This window comes from Pygocentrus nattereri, chromosome 15, assembly GCF_015220715.1.
Source record: "Pygocentrus nattereri isolate fPygNat1 chromosome 15, fPygNat1.pri, whole genome shotgun sequence".
In the NCBI taxonomy this organism is placed as follows: domain Eukaryota; kingdom Metazoa; phylum Chordata; class Actinopteri; order Characiformes; family Serrasalmidae; genus Pygocentrus; species Pygocentrus nattereri.
Window position 1 is genome coordinate 19,180,532 of NC_051225.1, and position 20,449 is coordinate 19,200,980.

General features: G+C 39.5%; 1 protein-coding gene across 5 annotated transcripts in view; it reads left to right on the plus strand.

The window, feature by feature from the left end:
• nlgn1 (neuroligin 1) overlaps window positions 1-20,449 on the plus strand; it is a 307,133-nt gene that overhangs the window by 56,041 nt on the left and 230,643 nt on the right. For 2 of the 5 annotated variants that reach the window (XR_005131524.1, XM_017717825.2), the window contains exon 1: window positions 8,254-8,690. The exons of 1 other annotated variant lie outside the window; for it this stretch is intronic. The gene's annotated coding sequence lies outside the window, so the exon portion shown is untranslated. Of the gene's footprint in view, window positions 1-8,253; window positions 8,691-20,449 lie in introns of those variants that run through there. 2 more of the 5 variants (XM_017717827.2, XM_017717829.2) reach the window with 1 other exon arrangement.

Below are 20,449 nucleotides of genomic sequence, written 5' to 3' on the forward strand. Positions count from 1 at the left end.
GGGTAACACTTTACTGTAGAGTGCTGTTCATATGGTTACATGACACCTACATAAGCTTGTCATGATCACTTACACAGCCTTATATACGTAAGTTTTTATAAAAGTTTATTTATAAACATTAAATTGGCCAATTTTGATCAAAGTCAGCTAAAGTAGCCTTTATGACAGATGATGCCTATTGTAATAAGCATTTACAAACAGTTATGTAGAAATATGTCAGTTGTCATGAGAATCTTATGAAGGTGTCATATAGCCTAGTGAACAGCGCCCTACAGTGAAGTGTTACCGTGATAAGTCTACTGGGCTTACAAGTTGACCGGTATTTTGCCCTGTAGACTGGGGTCTAATGCATTGGTTCTAATGTGTGGTGTTTTATGCTTCAGCTTTTGCTTTTCTATGTAGCACTTATTCCCAGTGGATATGAGTTGTGATTTAAAGTTCTGGAGCGAAGTGAGTTGAGTTTTCCAAATATCAGCATGCATTTGTCACAGATTCAGGATCAGAGTTTAGCCAAGGGCCAGTGGGCTATGGATCAGAATCGGCTTTATAGTGCAAGAGGAGGCTTTTAATTTCAGCCCCAGCTCTTCCCTCTCACAGATTCATTACAGTTTGATGATATCAAATGATTGCCCTTCTCTCCAGAAACAATGGGCTGCTCCCTCCCCTGGCATCAGATCCGAATTTGACGTCTCACTCCCCTAGACATCAGTATGAGTCACTTTGCCAGAACATGTCTGCCTCTAACCATATTATTTTGGAAGGAAGCGACGCTTTCTGACTTGAATGCAAAATTAAGATGAAAGGAACTCGATGGAAATTTCACTGGTATCCTACCATAGAAGCTGTGCACCAGGCTTTGGCATGGAGAAAAAAAAAAGCTCCAGCACACTATTTATTTATTTATTTTCTTTTGTTTACTTGCACTTGCACCTAGCAGGTGCAGGGAAATCGGAGTGTTTATTTAAAAGTGGTTACACACGAGATTTATCAAACCACACATCCAAACATGAAATTTACACTTAAAGTAACATATTCACAGGATAATTATGATGGACAAATAAGAATAAGCCTTTTGCTATCTGAGGCAAAACATGAAAAAATGAATGTCTTTTGGTCATGTAGCTTTATTTTGTCAATGTCTTTTATGTTTAGTCTCTATTGCCTTTTTATGGGTTTCCAAAAATGCAGTAGCTTAATTTATATCCAGTTTCTGTACTCGATTTTGAGTTTATGATAATATGTCAATGATATCACTTCAACGTGATCAATATACCATATTTGAACAGTCCAGTTATCCATTCGCCTTCTGTTATACTATTTGGAAAAAATCTTGTTACTTTAAATTCTATTGAATTGTTTTCATTCTTCTCCTGTAAAGGCACCATCTTGGAGATGGAAAGAAGAGAGAAAGTTGTACTGAGACAGCAACAATATGCAATGTACATGAACTACAGATGCACATCCTTTTTCATGTTTTGCTTTTTGCATCATTTGAAAGCTCCAGTAGTCCTGTAAATTGTATGAAAATGTCAAGATGAAAGGACGAATGGAAATGGTTCAAAATGAATGGGCCAGTCATGGGATGGAGGTTAAGGAACCAGCTGGAAGGTCCATGGTTCCGTCCCTTGAGCCAGCAGGATATGACTGAAGTGCCCGAGGAGATGACCTGGCATCCAACCCCCAATTGCTCCCCAGGTGCTGTGGATAGGGCTGCCCACCGCTCTGAGCAGGTGTGCTCACTGCCCCCTAGTGTGTGTGTTCACTAATGTGTATGTATATGGGTGTTTCACTACACGGATGGGTTAAATGTGGGACGGCCTATTTCGTCTGTGTGCAAGTGCAGTTGGCCAATGGTTCACTATACATTTAAAAAAATAAATAAAAGTCTTGGTACATAAACTTACATTAAAAGTTTCAAGCATTTTGTCCTCCTCCTGAAAAGTTACTGCTTTGGAAATACAAGATTTTGTTCACACAGCAACAATATACTGCCTTCTTATGTTTTATACTAAAACACTTCCCCATAGAAAGCTCTCATCAGTTCACTCTTTTGTCTCCCTTTAATTACTGCATGCAGGCCTTTTGCATTCCAAGCAAGAGATGTTGTGAAATCTGATCATTTAAGCTTCCATTCTGTGAATAAAAATGGACGCATGGTCACTTTAAGCAAATGCGATTGGACACATATTTGATAAATGAGATCCTGCGTCTCATCTTTTTTGCCTTTCCTCCAGGCCTGGAATGCGGCGTATCTTAGCAAACCACTGCCTTATGGCTTTCATTTGTTTAATAAGCTGCATTTTGGTGTGTTAAATGTGGCAGATCCTCTCAGCGTGTTTATCATTTTCTTATTCACATCTGACATGGCTGAACGCACGGGCCTTTGCAGATACGCAACAGTCTTTAAGGTAATTTATCACACAGCATATGCACACTCAGCCAAAGGCAGATGAGGACAACAGAATGAAAAGAGCACCAGCAGACTGATCTGTCACAAAGGACAGATCCGCCTTTACCTAGCCCTTCCATTTGCAACTGATTAGAGGCTCTAGTTCAAAATTTTGTCAATGAATGAATTTTTCTACTTCCTCACATGTCTGATGTATCCCCTGAAACCTTTTTTCTTTCTCTGTGGATAGTTAGCAGGACTGCTTAGCTAAACTTGGCAAAATAGATGAAAAGAGATCAACACTTCTCAGAACCACAACTTTCAAGTGTTTCTCTGTTTGGACTTCATCAGTCAAACCTTTTTGTTTGCTTGTTTGTAGTAGTTTTCTTTCATGTGTACTCATTAACAATTGTATTGGTAAAAGGTTTAAAAGGTAACCTTTGTCACAGGTTTCTGCAATCAGAAATACTTAAACACCTTCATTCAGGGTTGAAGGCTGTTCATTTAGGCCAGTGCAGAGTAAGCCTGGCATCAAGGAATCATTTAGTGAGGCTATGCCTGTCATGTATTCTTCTAGTCCTCAGACAGACAAGAACTACATTCCCCAGAATCCACTGGGGAAACAAGAGGAACTCTAATACCCAGACTTCACAGCGAAGTCACATGAGGATGAGGAACGGTCCTCATCATCCTAACACCATTCACGTTCACCTTACAATGATCCACCATTTAATTACCATACCCCACTAAACTCACTGCTTTGTTGTATATGCTTTCATAGGAGGTGGCAAAAAAGTATATTTTATAGATTTTATATATATATATATATATATATATATATATATATATATATATATATATATATGAGAGAGAGAGAGGAGATAGATTATAGTGCAACTAAACTTTATGTTTGGGTTACATCTGTTAATAATATTGGGTTTACATGCATCGTTTTGTATTGCCTACATTTTTGGAACATACTGTATGTTGTGGGAAGATAAATTAGCAGGCAGACTTCTTAAATTGGCAGATTTTAGTGTTTACTTGGCTCCCCACACACCTGACCTAACTAATAATCTCATTAGCATCTCCTTGGTGAGTTGAAGTGGGTGTGTTAAAGCAGGGACAGTGCTAAAACATGCAGGGCAGAAGGCCTCCAGGACCAGCACTAGGAAACCAAGGGCTATTGAGCTAAGAGGTGTCACCACTAATTTTGAGAGCACTTGAGATGTCAAGGAAGTAAAACAAGATGTTTAATTGCCAAAATGCTGTGGCGTCTGTTTGAAATAGCAGGCGTTTTATATTAATCAGTCCTCAGTGAACTGTCATTCTCTAAGACATTTCAATTCTGAACAAACGCCATCAAATCTTAACTAGGAACCCGCTCTTCTTTTTGACTTTCAAATGAATTTTGCAAAGTGAACAGGTCGGACATTTATGGAACTGTAATTAGTTGTATGAGAATGCTGATTCTAGAATGACAAAACTCGCCTTCCAGCTCACCTGATCCTGCCTGAACCCTCATAACAAATGAAGCTGGCTAAGAGTGGCTTTGTGTGGTGCTGGAGGCAAGTGCAATCACAAATGGAGGCATTTTCATTTTGATTAATGCATTTATGGATTATAACCTGACCCATTTACTAATCACCCAGCCTGTGCATCAGTGTTGTCTTTGCCCCAGGGTTGCTTTCCACAGCAGCCATTATTGAGCATCCTGCATCTCCAGGACGCTCTTTGAGGAACTGAATGTTTGTATGAGGGGTTTTGTTTTGTTTTGTTTTTTATTGGCTGTGGAACAGTTTGAAGGTCACGTTGAAGAGTAAGTATCTGGTATTATATGTGTTCATGTTCTTGATGATTTGTTAGTTGCTTGTAGAAACACTGGATCTAGAATAATTGGATAGAAATACATGTATTTATCCACTGTAGTGTATCATACATGCCTTACGATATTACTTTTCTGTAAAAATAGTTTTTGATTGTTTCCATTCTACCAGCAGCAAAGAAACCAACAAAGCAACCACATTTTGCAGTAAAATAAATTCTCAGATGCACATCCCACATGAAAACTCTGGTCAGCTTTATCAAGTAAACAAGTCTTTTGAAAAAAGATGTGAGGTGTTCTGGTGTAGTTTTGTAGCTTTTCAGTTGTGGAAATTATACTGTAGGCTTAAGCTTTGCAGACAGAGATGCACTTTTAAAACTAACAGTGCCGAAAATAATTCTCTAGACCATTACCATAGAAGAACCACTTTTTGTTCCTGAAAGAAACTTTTAATGGATATAAAAAATATGTGTAAGTGTGAAGAACCTTTAAAGAACCTCCCCATAATGTGAAGGTTCTATATGATTTAAAGTTTTTTTTTCTGGTTATATGCACAAACCATTTATTTTTAAGACTGTAGAAAGCAATCCAGAGTGGTCAAACGTGTGGGATTCGGTATTTGTAGGCTGGCTCATTTTCCCCCTCACGCTGGAAGGAAACACATGTGGTGGGTGAGGAGGAGGCAGAGAGGAGGGTGAAAAGGAGGGGAAGGGAGCTGCGCCTCTGCCATGGCCCCTGGGAACACAGTGCGGGCCGGCTCCTCGGAGCCTGCCGGAGGGGGAGCGCTTATTACTCCAGCGCCTCACTTGGCACGCTGTCTTACGCTTGGGGCCATGGCGGCATGTGTTGTAGCCTTTCATCCAAAGCCTCTGTGCCGCTCCCCAAACATCTGGCTGCATGTTTGTCCTACATTGCGCCTAGAAAAACGGAACAATTTGCGGAACGGCACGCCGCCTATGAGTGACGGCAAAGGCAACATATGGGAGAGTGGCTGGCATGGCAACAGGTTCTCAGAAGCTTCCCTCCAACACACACAATTACACACAATTGCACCAATGATATCTCAATGAGGGAAAGTTTGGGCTATCACACAGTGTTTCAAAGCAATCATCATGGTCGATATAGTGGTGTCTGTAAAGATAGGCTATATAGCTTCAGGCTGTGGGCTCCCAGGCATGGATCCTCAAAAGTAAAGTGAATGAGTGGTGTAATTGCCATTGTTGACATTAGGAGACTTGATGATTGCCTAAATGTTGAGCTTTGATCTGTGGATCCATTGGAAATATAACTTTAAAATGTGGTGAGAGGACTGAATCATAGCAGAGGTCTGCACCTTCTTTTACTCTTAAAGACTAAAGTGCATAAAAGTTGCATTAAAAACTTTCAACTACTCATTTGCTAGGGCCCACTAAAAGAGAGGAAAAAGTGTCAGCATTAATTAATATATGCAACATTAATGATGTGACAGAAGACAGGATGTTACAGAGCTAGAAAGACCCAGATCGCTATAGGCATTTTTTTCCTTTCCAAACGACTCTGTAGAAGGACACAAGGACTATATCCAGTAAATTGCCTCATATCAAATGATGGAGACAAGCTGTGGCACGGTAGGGCCAGACCAGCAGTTATATGCCCAATCCACATGGATTTTATGGAGGAGAGCTCTATCTGCACATACCCACGCAACGCAAAGCCAAAGCTCAGCCCTCATTATAACATCATGGAAACTCTTATTATGGCAACAGAGTCTCTGATGACTTCACAACAGACATTGCCCTGTCTTATCCTATCATTGTCATGTTTTTTTTTTTTTCTGCTTGAAACCCCAAGCCCTGAGCAAAGAAGCGCAGGAAAACCTCAAAAACCCCTATGTCACTGTCAAACCTATAATGTTGGGAGCCGGATTTTGGAGTAGAGAGCTCAAAACTCATGATTTCACATATCACACTGTTTGATATGCTGTACTGCAAGAAGCTGTTTTTGGGAAACTTGCTGTTTCTGGCATCTGCGAACCCGCTTTGTTTAAATCAACAACACTGACTGATGACATCCAAATATTCACACTGATTAGCAGCTATGGTAAATAATTCAATAATTCAGTGTTTTAGGTAGCCCATGTGTGGGCTGTAGCTTTCTTTAGTGCTTAATGACAGAAACGAGATCATGGTTATGACTGGAAGCTTCAGATTGGACTGCACATCTTTTTTTGTTTGCTCACTTCTGAAACCCTGGATGCATTGCTACAAGATTTGCCAATAATTCTATGGACTAAATCATCCCTTGCAATATATTGTGCTCCACTTGAATATCATATTTTATTGTATTGCACTGTGTTTTGTAGTTTACTTTATTGTTGAATGCACTGTGTATTGTAATTTATTGTATTGTATTGCATGGCACTGCATGGCACAGAGATCTGTGCTCAACTCTGTTCCTTTTTTCTGGGTATCTACACTGAATTTTGTATCTAGCAGTATCTGAGCTCAGGACTGTCTTTTTCTCTAACCTATTGGTAACTAGCAAAGATACTTTCTCTAGATAGACAAAGCACTCCTTTAAGTCGCTCTGGATAAGAGTGTCTGCTAAATGCTGTAAATGTAAATGTAAATCCCTTACTACTGAGAACTTCATAGTTGACATGTTGAGGTCGTGTGCATATCAGACATAGCAATAGTAACTAAAAGGCAAGGTTAGCAAAGGGTCATTTCCAACAAAATGACACAGAATACATGACTGTTTGACTAAAATGTATTTTTATATATAGTCTGGGGAAGTATATAAAATGATTTGTTAACTATCCTGCTATGCAATCAATAAAATGCTACCAAAAAGCTGTTTGACATTACTGTGAAATCCAGTTAAACTAATGCATGTACATATAGTGACTCTACTGCCCAACACTGTCGAAAGCTGGCTTTGGAATAAACATTAGAGCTGAAGCTGTGATTTCAGGTTTTTAGAAGATGGAAAAAGACAACCAAACCAAGTCCTTGTGCTTAGATTTTTATTTAAAATTTTTAATTGATATATATTTTATATGGTATATATTGGGGCAGTCGTGAGCTGGAAGTTAGGGAACTGGCCCTGTGACCTGAAGCTTGCCAGTTTGATCCCCAGCGACAGTCCATGACTGAGGTGTCCTTGAGCAAGATACCTAACCCCCAATTGCTCCCCGAGTGCTGTGGATAGGGCTGCCCACTGCTCCGGGCAAGTGTGCTCACTGCCCCCTAGTGTGTGTATTTACTAGTGTGTATATGGTGTTTCACTTCACAGAGGGGGTTAAAAGCAGAGGTGGAATTTCCCCGTTTGTGGGATTAACAAAGTATCACTTAACTTATTTCACCCTCTCGTAATAAAGCACACATCCAAAAGAAGCTCAGAAATTGGGGCCTTTACCTTTAATAGCAGAGGTGGGTAGAAACTGGTTTGGGAGGTATTCTAAAACCAGCAAAAATACTGTTATGAAATGATGATCCGAACAGAAGTAAAAGCGTCTGAAGAAAAAACAAACAAACAAAAAACTTAGATTAAGGTAAAAAACACGACAGGTCAGGAGAAAAAGACTACGAATGTACAGACGTGTAATGAAACTTCCTGGTTCAGCATTTATCAACAAAGGAATGAGGTGTGAAATGCGCTGTGTCAGGTGAAAACCCAAACTAAATGTGAGTATTTATCATATTCTCTTGTTAAATATGTCTCTGAAGCTTTTTGGTATGGGACTTTGGCATTTGAAAACACTATGTAAAACGTACGTCTAAAAAACGGAAACTGAGGTACTATAGTTGCTCCCCGCCTGTTTACCTTGACGGGGAGGGCACAAGTTGACAGTTCTCCTAAAAAAAGACCGTTTTGTGGTCACTTCACAGACTTGGATTTGGCCAATTACGCCTGTCATCGAGAAAAATGTACTCTGTGGCTAAAACAGTTGCATTTGGTGAGAGTATCCAGTGTCTCTTTAAAAAATCACCCTCAGAAACGGTGAAGTTCCTCTCGGCGCCACTAGGCGTGTCGATGCTCCATTTTTGAAGCTCTCACGAGCGGTTCATCCTTTCCGTGCTACGGACAAGTGGAGATATCTGCATTTTATCAAGCTTGCACTCAGAATCGTGAGGAACGGATAAAAAAGCCTTTAAAAAGCTCCAGTGTCTTGGACAGGGTTTTTCCTCATGGCGGTAAGGTAGCGGTCGAAGCTTCTGGACGCCGTTGCTTGACGAGGAGGAGATGCGTTGTGGATTAATATCAGTCTCCAACTGCGCATGGAAGATTCGGTTTTAGGTGACTCTACGAAATAGTTGGACCCGATAATGTTGAGCACTTGAGTGAAGTGTGTCTTTTTCCACCTCCTTTTCCTGGGCTTGCTTTTCGCTCGTATTCTTTCTTGCGGTACCACCGGAGAAGAAAATGTTCTGTCCGAATTTGGGGAAGGCGAGGAGGCAAAGTGTCTGAGCGAGTCCTGGGAAACCGAGCCCTGTGGTAATTATGCGAGCTATTTTTCTACTCACGTAGTTTTTTCGGTTAAGAGGGGTTGTCCTGTCTCCTTCACCACCTCAGTGCGAATATTAGCACGTTCTAACGGATTAAAAGAAACTGTGGACGAGGGCACAGCGTCTGTGAACTTGGTGCGTTTTTTGCCATAGTGAGGCTGACACAGTTGCTGCTGCTGATGTGGTCTGAGAAATTTCCACTAAAATGGATTCTGTTAGAACAGGCTGTAGGCAAAGACAATGGTCGATAAAGCAGGCATTGTACGCTTAATTGCCCCCTTTTCTCGATATCCACAAACTGGAATCCCTTGTAAAGTTCCGTGCCTTTTCTTGTTTTTTTGTGTTGTATTTTGCCACTGAAGTCTGACTCCCTACTTTTGGCTATGAAAATGTGTCTGTAATGATGTCTTGTTGGTTCATTTCGTGGGTGAATGTGGCGAGGAGCTGGAATAATCAGCCATTTAATAACACCTGCAGCCCTCCAAGAGACCCACTGCCAATAGTCAAGTGTGTTTAAGAGATGTGGGCTAATGTATTCCCCTGCAAATTGTATCAGAATAGTCTATTCTCTTTTGATTAAGGTGAATCTCGTTTTAGCAGCCTTAATTAGAATTAATCTCATAAATTACTCGAGCTAATATTAATTGACTGATAATGAAGACTTGGAGCTTGAGTTGCCTCAGACCGGGTTTGCTTTTTGGATGAGAAAGCTTGGATTAAAAAGCTGGCGGATAAGAAGCCATTTGTGGTGCTGGTCGTGGTATTGCTTTATCATTCCAGGAAAATGAAGAACATTTGGGCTGAATATTGCAAAGTAGGCTACTTGTAGCCTGGTGGTTAATATGGGCAGAATTTAAGTAGATCATGATAATAGAAATGGTCATCTGTGCTATAATACCTTGACATTCAGACAGTGTTTTTTATTCAGACAGTTTTTTTATACAGTCTAGTTTTTAAAAAGCATCACTACTTAGTTTCTGGTAGGCAGTGTGGCTTTTTTTCTTCTTGCTTAGTAAGTCTGAGTCTGTGATCATAATTTTGGAGATTAGAGGCTTCAGCATATGTGCAGTCGTTTTCGACGTACATTGCACACTATGGCTGTTATTGTACTCAAGGAGGAGTTGTAATTGAAGCTGATGTATAATGACTGCTGCTTATTTCTTTTTGGCATGCAGTACACAGTGAACTGAAACTTGGGATCTGGCTTTACAGTAGTCTACAAGCAGCATGTCTTCTTTAATTTATGACTTATATTTACCTCTTTCATTGGCTAGAGACACTCTACAGAAAAGAAAAGTAGCAGGCACATTAGTTTACTTTAGATGGTGCATCAAGGCAGGCAGTCATAATTTATTTATCACTAAAAGACCAATGCGGTGACATCTGTAGACGTTGGAGGGCTCAGACATCTTCAGCCAAAGGGTTTTTATTCTGAATGCCTTACAAGGAATGAATTACAATGAGAAGCTGTTTATTCACCCCATAGGTCTGAAGTCCAGGTACCAATTCTGTACAGGGGAGGGAGCTAGTTCATAAATAATGGAAGCTTTGACTCAGCTGCATTGGTTCAGCCTGTTCATAAATTACAAAATCCTTCTCTTGGGCCTATTTGTTTTCCCTTTTTGACACTTGTGTTTGCCATCAGATGACGAGTCTCTCTCAACCGGTTTGTGTAAGTTTCTGTGGTGGAAACAGTGCACTGCAGCATTCAGCAGTAAAATGACAAATGAGTCTTGGTAACATTTTTCCTTCCTTTCCATACAAAAAAGTTCAAGCTTAGACTTGGTGTGTTTATTGTTTGACTCATTCGTCTTCTACAGACTAATGCTGAAAGATTTAATGCTGTTTCATGATTCACGTTGAAGTCTTTCGTCTCCATTATTTAATTCAAAATCCTACCTGATTGACACATCTGTCGAGCGATGAATCATTCCAGGCTCTGCTGGGCAGCAGGTTATATTAGGAATTATAGTTCTGTTTTTATTGGAGTTTGAAGGCATTTCTTTAGAATGCTCATTTGCAACACTGTGGCTAATTTTATTTGTTTAAGTCACAGTTGAAACATTTGTTTTGGTGTTTTATTACTGTGACTTGCACTTTGAAAGTAAGCTGCAGTATTTTAGAACAGGAATCTTAAGCACACCTCAGGCGTTTCCACCAGTTGCAGAAAAAGCATCATGACTGTCTGTCACCTTTTTCCTAAAAAGTTTTGGGCCACTCTTCCATACAGACTGCTAAGTGCTTTATCCTCAAGGGCTTTCATGCATGTAAGGCCCACTTCAAGTCGTGGAGATGTATCTAGATTTGGTTCTGGGCTTTGACTTGGGCTTTTGCTGTTGTAGAGCTGTCCCTTGACTCTGCTATTCAAGAACTGACCCTCTTTCCTTGTTTTTGCTTCCTTTTGGATCATAGTCCTATTGTAAAATCCATTGTCAGTTAAGCTACAGCTTTTGGACAGATGGCCTCACATTCTGCTCAAGTATTCTCCAAAAAGCTTTGGAATTTATTGTTGATTCTACAGTAGCCAGCTGCCCAGGCCCAGAAGCAATACAGGAAAGGCAATTCTGCAAGCATGATCTGTAGCATTGCAGCTACAATATTATGTGACCTTTGACTTTGGTCTATAGTATATAGTTATTCATGGGTTTTCAAAGAACTTCAGCTGTGTATAAATGTTCCTGCATCAAGATGGTTCCTCCTTTTCAGCCACTTGCTTAGGCCGAGTTTGCTAAATCTATATTTGACAATTCAGTCATGACATTAACATCAGCTTGATCATAGCAAGTTGGTCCTTTGATGTTAACCCTAGGCCCTATGAGACTGCTTTTCAGCCTTTTTCAGTCCTTTTTTCTTCTCGGTAGCTTTCCAGACCAAGCTAAACCAACCATCTCATTTCTTACGTAAAGATTTAACCTTTAATATTTGGATACATGAATACTTGTGCACAATGATATTATGTACACTGTTGTCCAAATATTAAGTATAAGAGGAACTGTTTCTGGTGTGACCTTGATGGGATGTGGCAGATTAAATGCTTCAGTCTTCGTAGCATTATTTATTGATGTTTAGATACTGCAGTGCAGACTTAAAGAATTTTTATGACGTTAAGTCTATGCTATGACTGGTTTTTATCTTTCTGTTTAGATGTCATGCACCCCCATAGACGCAGAATGCTCTCTTTTCTCTGAAAGACATGAGGAGCTGTGTAATAGAGAGACTGACATGATTTTTTGGGTCGGTTGCTTGGAGAGTTATTGCCATTTTTGGTGTGTGCATGTTTTAGATGAAATATTGCAAGTATGTTTGTTTTCCACACTAACTGAAGCACCAGTGCTAGGAATGGGGGGTGTACAGGCTTACCCTGGCAAAATATTGTCTCAATATGATATGAGTTTTGACATATTGCAGATATCATGATAAGCCCAAACACAGTGACTCACAAACAGCCCCACCCCTGAGACAAGGAAACCTATATCCATGATTTTGTTCTAATTAGGTTAATCTCACACACAATATACCTGCAAGTGCCCAAAGATTAATGTTCAAATGTCCAGTAAATGGATGATTTTATTTTGCTATTAATTTAGACTAGGCTGGGGTATGGGAGGTGAGGAACTATCAAAAAGACACGGGGAAACAATTTATGTAAGTAACTTGTTTAATTACAATGATTGCACCATTGCAGACAAAGAATACACCCCAAGATATTACAACGGTTGTTCAGTTAACAAGTTTTGTAGGTGAGTTACATACAGATAATGCCATCACTAAGACTTATTTTTTTTTAACATCGGCATCAGATAGATGTCTAGATTTGACAAATTTCAGAGTGATATTTGATGACAATTATTTTACTCTGTTAAAGCAGAACTTTTAGGCAATGCCAGGCTACTGTACAAAAATGACTGTATTTTATATATTTGTAATCCCACAGAAATAAGTCTTATATTTCTTTGTTGGCAGTATGAAGGCACTCATGCAGAAAAAGGACAAAAACAAGAGTCTTTTACTCAAATAATATTTCCTGAAATGACTAAAACACACTTAACTTAATATAGCCAGTTGTTCTCACTGTTCTTCTTTCAGTAGAGGTTCAGCTAGCTGAGTCACTGCACAGAAAATTAAAGCACAAAACTGAAGTAGTTCGCAGACACTGTGAGTTTGCACATCTGTATTGCATTCATTTTGATCAAAATGTATTGTTACTTCGAAACGGATTGATACAAAATTATGAACATATGCGTACCAGAGATATTCAGCTAAAACCTGGGAAGGTCCAGTTTCATCAGATTTCTTTATAAAAAGGTCACTGAAGTGAAAGGTGACAACAGTTAGCATTAAATGCTTAACTATTCATAGTTAAATTTATTAATTACTACTAAATAGTCGATAAATTGACTACTATAGATCATTATTAAAACATATACATGCCTTCTGCTGCAACCTCATTTTTTGAGCCCTTTTTTACTGCAGCAAGTCACTTTGAAGCAAGCTCAAGTTCCAAATCATTTGTTTTTCACAAGCATTTATTTTTATTCCACTCAGTCAAGCTAAACCTAATGTACAGTAAAATAAGTAGAAACGGAAGCCATGTGGTAAAGCTAGCATTACAACACATAGCAGAGAGAACTATGGCAGACCCCTGGGGCACCTGCAGACTTAAACTTAAATGTGAGCCCCAGTTTCCCAACATAGTTAGAAGCTGTTTAATAGTAAATTAGTCCTCTCTAATTATTTCTCAGTTCTTTTCCCAAAATGACAGTTATTTCCATTTACATATTGTCATCAGGTTACTTGTCAATCATCAACAATATTTGATCAATCGCCTGGTTATCCAGGACTATTTGAGTGAGGGTAACAGTGACTATTTACCCAAAGAAAAAGGAAAAATGTATAGAAAACTTTTGGTTAGGTTTAAATAGGAACCTTGTATTATCCATTTACATTACATTTACATTTATGGCATTTGGCTGACGCTCTTATCCAGAGCGACTTACAATTTGATCATTTTACATAGATAGGCCATGGCAGTGTTAGGAGTCTTGCCCAAGGACTCTTATTGGTATAGTGTAGGGTGTTTGCCCAGGTGGGGATTGAACCCCAGTCTACAGTGTAGAAGGCAGAGGTGTTACCCACTACACTATCCAACATCCGCATTGAAGAGTGCATAAAAATGTATGTAATAATACAATAATACTGCAACTACTATTTATGATATGTCATTATGGACCAAAGAAACTTAAATATCATTTAGGCTGTTAACCAAATTAGTTTAAATTAGTTTTAGCATGCACCTTAATTCTTGCATCACTATATTCTTTTTTCCCATTTTATCGTATGAGTCACTGTAGATGGAAATACAACACCCTTGAGAACTGAACTGTGCATTTGTTCATGTTGAGTATAACTTTACAGCAGTTAAATGAGTGTCAATCATTTGTCTTTTTTCAGTACTCTCTCAGTGTGGGGCATTTTTTACCTGCTACCTCTTTAGACTTCCATTTCCTGAGTTCTAGACAAGGAGCTCTGTTTGCAAGTCTTCTGCATCATTTCTCTTCTCCCTGCTGAGAGAAAATGATTATTTTTGCTGTAATCATTTGTGCATAGCTGACATGCCTGTGCACAGTGGGCTTAGGGAAGAACAACAAGAATTGCCCTTTGAAGCATACTTCTGTTTTCCATTCTTATGTCATACTTAAGATGTGCTATGCATACTTTATTATGAAGGGCCGAGCGGGTGGGCTTCCTGTTGCACCTTTAATCATCTACCTCTTCTTTTAGTCTTAGAGGCTTTACCTTCTGCACCAAGCTTTCATTCGTTTAAAGGTGGTCAAAACCTATTGCTATGTAGACAGTACAGGTCTCAGTGCTGCTGTTTGTGTGTGGAATTAGCTTAATAAGGTGAGCAGGCCAAATTATGTGAGCCGACAGATCCTCAGTTTGGCTTGGCTTTGGCAGATGGGCTAAGGTAATGGGGTGGAAGAGAAGGGAGCTGAAGTAGGGCTATGCCATAGAAGCACTACATTTGGTAAAATGTGAACCTATTATTTTGCTGAAGCAGGACTGCAACTGTCACCACAGCACCGCAGTGGTAGCATGCCGACCACAATGGTGGGCATGTTTTTTTTATATTTCCTTACATTTACCAATACATTTTAAACCAGAAACAGGAGCCATGACACAAACAAGCTTGTGTTAGATTAATTTCTGCTGCTGATATTTTATTTTCAGTGATATAGAGGGTGCAGTAGACTAGTCAGACTTTATCTAAGTTAGTCTCATGCAGAGATGCAGCTGTATGCAAAAGTTTGCTTACTCCTGGACAATTCCGTTTTTTGTTTTTTTTTTCTTTTGTTGATTTTTAAGGCGCAATTATTTTGTGCTTTATTTTTTCCAATATGTTAAACTCAGTAAATAAACAGACATTATGCACTTAAAATAAAAAAAACACATTTAATTATTTAACCTGTAGCAGATGTATGAACCTTTTTTACCTAGAAAGTCACCAAAACGTTTAATTCAACTATCATGTTCAAAGTTTTATGACTGTATAGGCATGTATTTCTTTTTTATTTTTGTCTTTTTTATGTTGCTGGATTAAATAGACATGCCAAGTTTGTAATGTGTGCTACTACTCACCTCCCCCTCCCAGTTTCCTGCAGTGGTGTCTCATATCATAGTAGTATGGGTGGTTAATTCCTGTTTAAACCAGTTTTTGTAATAGTCATAATTTAAGAAAGAAAAGATTGTTTTAGCTGTCTGGTGACGGGTCCTCGGCTATCCCATTATAAATGCTAAACAAGTGGCCAGTAACAGTACTACACTGTTTAGTTTCTCAACAACGTCAACCTAGTACAAACAGCAAACATTAGCTAGCTCAGGAAGTCAGTGATGGATCACACCGCCTTACTGCCATGAGTCCTACCACATCCATGTCAGAGCATATCACTGTATTCAGACACCAGCAAGCAGACGACTGGATTCCTCTGTAGTAGTTTGTGGGGTGAACTGCAGTGTATCAACACTCTCTCCCACTTTCCACCGACTCACAGCTTCCACAGTTTACTTTTACGTTTACGTTTAAATCACGGCTGTGACTTGCATGAACCAATGTCTTTCTTTCACTTTCATTGCTTGGGAGTGTATTAATACTTAAATATGACTGTCCGAGTGCTGTAACAGTGCTTTAGTTGAGAGGAGCAGACATTATTTAACGTTGCTAAAGCTTGTTAGGATGTTAGTAAAGAGGTGAGTTCACTGTAGGTCAGTACAGCTACGCCCTGGATCTCGTCACTCACACTTGGTCACAGGAGAACAGTTCGCTTGTTACACCACTCAGACAGGGAAGGTATAACTCCACGTTTCAGATTCCTAAAGTATATTTGCCGCCTCGCTCTCTAATCATGTTGAAAAATTCAGAAGTGCATCCTCTCCTGTTGACAGCAGAGTAGTGTTGCTTTCTTTGCAGTAGAAAACAGCTGTCACTAGAACATGGAAGTGTGAGTATGGTGTATTATATTAAAAATTTATCTAACCTTTCTTATCGCTCTGTTTAGGAAAAGTTATATCGCAATCATTTTATTGTCCAGCCCTACTCCTAGACAGCAATAAGATGACATGAGAAGACAAAGTAGACTTTTGCTGAAGATATGCCCAGATATTTATTTTGACCAAAAGAGTTGAGTAATCTTATGTCTGTGAATTACTGATGCTGTGAATTACTATTATCATTTTTATCTGGCCCAAAAGTATCTCATGTCCCCTTTTTGTCTAATGTTATTTTGAGAGGCTCCCGATTAAGACTGCTGAAACAGAAAAGAGCAACTTTTAAACAATAAAGTGTTCCTCTGTGAATTAACCCAAACATTGTGCTGCAGTGACCCTACTAGTCATGAAGAAATCCATAGCAGTCCCCTGCCCCACTAGCTTTTACAGAGTGAACCTCCTTGTGGAGCTTGGTGTTGACATTCCTCTGACCATGTGCTTTCTGCTAAACTTGAAGCTAGAGCCCATTTTAAGAGCCTAGTTAGTCTGATCCAGCAGAGAGAGAGAGGTTTCATCATGGCTGAGGCTTACTACAAATGCAGGGCCTGTTCTCATGTGAGTTGCTCTTCGTTGCCCAAGTGCGGCTGCTCAGAAGGACTTGACCTTTCTCCTTCTGTTCGAGTACTGCCATTTTAATGGACTGGCAGTCATTTTTGTTTCTGTCCATTATTCTCAGCACTTTAGAGACAAATATTTTTCATTCTTACCTTTTAAGGGAAGAAGTTGGGCACAGAGTGTACTGGGGGGGCTGAAAGTGCCAGACGGAGCCAAACTGTCTTAATGGACTTGCGCACCCTCCCATCATCAGCACAGTCAGAATTCCATTTCCCTCCTCTCGATCGGTGGAAGAGTCAAGGTTTCCTTGGATCGATGGGAATCCTGCCGCTTGTAAAGTTAAAGTGAGAGAGATGGAGAAGAGTGTGTCCTTTATTCCTCTTTATACATTTACACCTGACCACCCTTGTAGGCCAATTAAAGTCAGGCACATAAATATTTGGACAGTGATCATTTTTGTAACTTTGCCTGTGTACACCACCATTGTGGATTTGAAATTAAGCAATCAAGATGTGATTGAAATGTAGACTTTCAAATTTAATTCAAGGGGTTTAACAGAAATATTGCATTAACCGTTTAGGAATTACAGACCTTTTCCCTATTTTCACAGGCTCAAAAGTAAATTGAGAAACCCTACAATTATAAATACAAGGAATATTTCAATGCAAATCCAGTTTAGCTGATGAATGCCTGAAATCTGGAACCCATGGACATCACTTAATCCTTCCTTGAGGTGTTTTGCCAAGCCTTTACCTCATGCCCTCAGTTGCTGCTTGTTTGTGGGTCTTTCTGCTTTCAGCTTTGTCTTCAGTAAGTGAAAAGCATGCACAATTGGGTTGAAACCAGATGACTGATGCTACTTAAGAGCCTTCTATTTCTTTGCATTAAGAAGCTCTTGGGTTGCTTGTCCTGTACATTATCTGTACTGCAAAGTGCCGTTATTTTGGTTTATGTGTCCAAAGAATCTTTCCAGGACTGGGCAGGGTTTTTTAGATGTTTTCTAGTCTAATCTGGCTTTTCTGTTCTATTCAGCAATCATCCACTTTAGTTGTTTTCTGTGGTCTTACAGTTATTTTGGTGTTGCTGAGCTTGCCAGTGCATTCTTTTGTTTTAAGAATGTGCCCAACTGTTAATTTGGCTTCTCTTAAAGTTATCTCTCTTATAGGCTTGTTTTTTTTTTCAGTCTAATGATGGGACCTATCACTGGCATCAAGTCTTAGGACTGCACATTGAGAGTTCCCATGAACAGCTACTAAATGCATATTCCACACCATTTATCTTAATATGTCATGAAATAATGGGGGAACAAGCCATGCCATGAAACTGCTTATCTGTCATCTGTCAATGAGCAATATTAACAGTTAATGCCTTGAATTGATGCTTTAATTAAGCATTAACATTTTGATTAGTTCATTTCAAATCTGTTGTGGTGGTGCACAGAGGCAAAATTCAAAGGTTTATGTCACTGTCTAATTACTTATGAACCTGACTCCATTACCTTCATATGAAGTACGCTTTGCAAATTCACATGCAGATGTGTGTAGATTCAGTGTAAAGCATCTTATTATTTACTTGTTAACTGATTTTCTGCTTTCTTTTTGTCACTAATCTTAAGGTGCTTACAAATGAGACAAGGCAAGAACTGAGGGGTAGGAGACAATGCATGCTGATCTTGTCTAAGACACAGCTGAATGGAGCAGGGGCAGAGTTTGTATGCTTTAAATTCAAGCATTCAAGCACAAATTAAAGTTCAGACTTAGGTCTTTGCCAGCTTGTATATGTTTTCATACAGGCATGTTCTCCCACCTGACAGAGCGAACGCTGCTAGGCATGTCAATCCTGGAAATTTAGCTGATGATTAATTGCCATTTAAATAATTGAGATTAACAATGCCTTTTTTATTTACATGTTTTATTAATGTTTGTAATTCTTAAAATCTAATGTAAAAGTAGCCAAACTGACTAAAACTTTGGCCACTTTTAATCTAATACTAGTCCACAACTGACAACATAAAAGGCTGCAGCTCAAATAAACAAACAAGCCCTTGCCTTCTATGGGCGTCAGTCAGAAGACAGATCTTTTGTTTGTTTTTTGTTTTTTTGTAAGGCTTAGTATGTATAAACTGTTTGCTGCTTTCTTTTATATACATGCATTTTCATCACATTCTGTTTGTAGTGACATAAAGATAGGATTGTGAAAGCTACCAACTGTGGAAAATAATTGTAGTCAGCTCAACTAATTGGATTGGGTGATTATGTAATAATTATGATGTGTCTAAACTTAGCGTCCTAACTGAAACACCCTGAAGTACACTGCGTTTTTCATGCTGCATTAGTTTCTAGTGTGCAGGCACCGTTATTCAACCACTGGTCACTGCTGTATTGTTTACTTTGTTTGCACATGGACAGCAGCAACATATTTACCACCTAACAAATAACATTATCTCCACCAAACTACAGTGCATCATCATTAACCAGAAGCTAATCCAATATTTGTTTTATGATGTGATGAGCCATCAGGATTTTTTGTAAACATCTTAATCAAGCAAATTAATCAATTAGGCTCTGATGTGCTGCAGAACATGTTAAAAGCTTACCATGTTGATTTCCTAGTGACCATCCAGACCCTCCCAAATCTCTCATCTGTGCTCCAAATGAAGCAACACGAGAATAATGTACCCATTTCGCCTCCTCCCTAGTTTAGAATTCTAACCCCTGAAGGTATTTAAGTGTCTTCAGAGCGCTCCAGCAACTGACTAATTATGACTTTGATGTCAAATAATTTAATTGGCCCTCCTGGTTCCTTGACAGGCTTATGCTGATGGGCTGAAAGGGCCCGGTTCATGGTACAAGCTCGGGAGTTTGGAGAGCTGGCCCCCTTCCCCGTTTGCATTAGTGGGAAATGTAATCTAATTGTGCAGTTTATTATTTTCTGAATGTATGATAATGACGTTCCCACGCATGCTGTGTTCAGGCCTGGTCTCAGAGCCCTGTAGAGAGTGAGTGGGAGGTGTTCTCTCCTGAGGCCTGCGAATCGTTGGAGTGCTGAGGCTGTCGACAAAGCCCATTCGTTTTCCACGCCAACATACCGCTTCACTGATGACCTCACAGTGCAAATGTCACAAGATGGCAGCCAGGTGAAATGAGCAGAACTAAATGGGTGCCTTCCCACACATGCAAACACATCTTTTTTTATTCTTTGTACTTTTTACTTTTTGCATGTACAGCTCAGGGACCGAAAGACAGAGAGCGCAATTTAGATAGATAGATAGATGGATGGATAGATGGATGGATGGATGGATGGATGGATGGATGGATAGATAGATAGATAGATAGATAGATAGATAGATACTTTATTGATCCTTAAGGAAATTTAGCAAAGTTGTAGCACTGTGTTTGTTGCCATATGGGCTGCCTGTTAGCTGTTGCTAGAATGGAGAGTAGAGAAACCAGTTGAGATCTCAGGCTGGACGGATGATGGCCTGAGCTTCTGCCTGCAGGTCTTTTGTCTAGTGCATAATGCAGTGTTCACCCTTGGTAATGTTACTGGAGGCGTGCGCTAGAAAAGGAGCTATGAACTAAACAATTAATCTACCATCATGCAAATTCATGTACGTTTCCAGTGTCTGTGGCTTTGAGAAATCTCATG